Here is a 2,940-nt window from a genome sequence, read left to right on the forward strand (position 1 = left end):
TAAAAATGTCCAACTAGCTGCTAAACAGCAAGCAGGATGTTCTTATGTTTCCTACGAGAACATTATTTCTTGAACAAATGCCCTTGCTTAGCTAGCAAGGTTCGGCTGGAGGCGGCTGTTCCACCGCGGGAGCTGAGCTCAGCTCGTCCTCACGCATCAGGCTGACTTGTCACTGGCTTCCAAGGTTTTGAACCACCATTTCAGCAGCAAAACACCAAAACCACTTCTAAATGTGTCTTACTTTAATATTCAGGACGTTATCTTTAACTGTCTTGATAATGGCTCTTAAAAGAAAGCTGCTCTTTTAAATGCTTCCCCAGAGTTACAACTGCATTTCATAATTAAAAAAATTCTAGATTGAACTGCGGCTCGTCCCCGCACTGAGCAGCAGTGAGGAACTGCAGAGGGGGAGAAACACTGAGCCTCTGGGGATGAGAGATACCCTCACGGGATATTCTGTTTAAAGCTCTGGTACACACACACCTCCAAGGTACCCTCTTCTCAATAGAAGGGAAAACAGCCACAACCTCAAAGTAACAAAAAAAACCCCAAACCAAACCACCAGAAGGACGGAGCTGTTGGAATCCAGGGGCTCAGCAGCGTCCCACTGCACCAAGACGCCACATCGGTGGTTGACGCTGTGAGATTCAAGCCCAAGCTGTATGTTGCCATCAGCCTCAACAAGGAGCTCCGTACCTGTTCAGCAATGAGAGTGACGCATGCGTGTTAAGCCAAGCAGGGGATTAAATGCTTTGCTGGTAAGAATTCTCTAACCAGATGTTGGGCAACCTTATGACACATGGTCTGTCTCAACCAGTGCTTGAAACAGTTATAATTTATGACCCAGTGGTTTCGCATCCTGTGGTGCTGTTATTTACCCAGGTTTTAAAAGGCCCATCCTCATCTTTTCATTTAAAAAAAAAAAAAAAAAAGAGTAGTACAGGTTGGCCGGGGTGGTTTTGTTGAATGATATTACTTCCCAGTATGGGCCGTGATCTAAAACTCCACTTAATTGCACTATTACAGGAGGAAGCAACGAGCTCTTTAAAAGGCAAAAGTTTGACTTTTGACACTGCCTACTTTTTTTTTTTTTTTATTTGGTCATATTGCTTATTCTGTGGATAAGTTTTTGCTCCATCTGTGCACCACAGGTGTCTCTTTTTTTACTCTTCGAGGTTGTACATTTCTATACAGCACCTAGGAAAGCCTGCATCCCTGAGGGAATTACAAAAATGCAATAGTTACAGTTTCATGTAGAGACAAAGAGGAAATAAACGAGGCAAAATTTGGAATAATATTTTAGTTATTAGCCTTAGTTATCTGGTAATATATTCAGTACATGGAATAGTTTTCTAACAACCCAGTGTGTAGCAATTGGCATTTTTCAAACACAAAAACTGCTATATTTTTCTGCTTACGGGATGAATTTTCCAGAAGTTCGACTACAGGAACAGAATTCGCGAACGCACACAGAAAAATACACAATTTCAGTAGGAGCGATTGTGCTGAATGTGTCGAGGACAAGCCCCCGCAGCAGCGAGCATCCCCCCTGCACGAGGAGTTCAGGCTCACTCAGACCCTTTCCCACACAGCCTGAAAAGAAAATAAACACAACCACAAAAGAAAGCCCAGAACATAAAAAGTTTGGTTACATTAAAAATATACAAACAAATGAAACATGCTGACTATTCATGCAGAGGGTTATTTCGGAAATTGTCCCATTTCCTACAAGTTGATACATTACGTGTGTCAGCTTCAGTTTCCAAATTATTTGTGTGTCCTAAGACTTTCACATGAGGCTTTTTTTTTTTCTTTCTTTACCCGTAAGTAATACAGTGGTCCCTACTAAAAATTTGCTAACACCAAATTGCTGGTGTAAAAAAAAAAACAACCACCAGTCTTTTGTTGATGTTCCTGCCCCCAAGCAGTTTCCCCTACAGTGCACTTCGTTTGGAAAAAAAAATAAAAAATAAAAAAATAATAATAAAAAAATCAGTGTTACCTCATTAGATGACTAAAGCAGGCAGTTCTGCCAGCGCTGCACTTCTTACCTGGGAACCATTTCATTCCGAAGGTTGTGACACCATCCTGAATCCTTCCTCGTGCTGTTCATCTGTCCAAGGGCTTTGTATCTGTCAGGCTCTGTTTCGACCACTGGGATCAGTATTCTCTGTTCTTAAGAATTTTCCACTGAACATACCTAAATAAGTCAACATCTCATTTCAGATTCCTTTGTACTACAGCTTATGCTGAAACGTAAAAAAAAGCGGATGGCTATTTCAAGTCTTCACTATATATGCGGTTAATTTTAAGGTGGATAGTGTATATTTTGTATAAAAGACTTCTAGATTATCCAGAAAGGAACCTCTTCATGCAAACAAAAAAATCCAGCCAAAAAACAAGGTTAATTTAATTTAAGCACTCACTTAAATTCCCTAATTCTTACAATATAAACTTGTCAAATTGTGGACTTTGGCCCCTTACTAATAGGGACAGAGGCTGCTAGTACCAGACATACAAACATTTGCTAGTTGAAGCCACTTCTTTTGCAGAATGTGCCACCTTAGAAAGCACAGTCAGCCTCAGGAAAGGGACATTTGAGGGGATTTGTCTTAAAAATTCTAGATCTATCATCAACAGATAATGCAAAATGTTAGAAATCTCCCTCTGACCTTAGAAAGTTACTATTTCACTGTAATAATATTTTCCAATAAAACAACAAAAAGAGGACATGTCGCATTACGTACAACAATATATTTTCTGTCGTCTTAAGTTGATGCTTTGAACTGCTCCCTGGAAACAATTAGCCGCCAGCTTCATTCCAATACATATATTTTTTTAAAGTTAGATCACTAAATCAAATGTAGCTTGAGAGATGGCCGTGCTGATCACATAACAGACAAGAAGCAAATACATACTAATCAGGAAAGATACGCTTTA

This window comes from Caloenas nicobarica, chromosome 11, assembly GCF_036013445.1.
Source record: "Caloenas nicobarica isolate bCalNic1 chromosome 11, bCalNic1.hap1, whole genome shotgun sequence".
Classification (NCBI taxonomy): domain Eukaryota; kingdom Metazoa; phylum Chordata; class Aves; order Columbiformes; family Columbidae; genus Caloenas; species Caloenas nicobarica.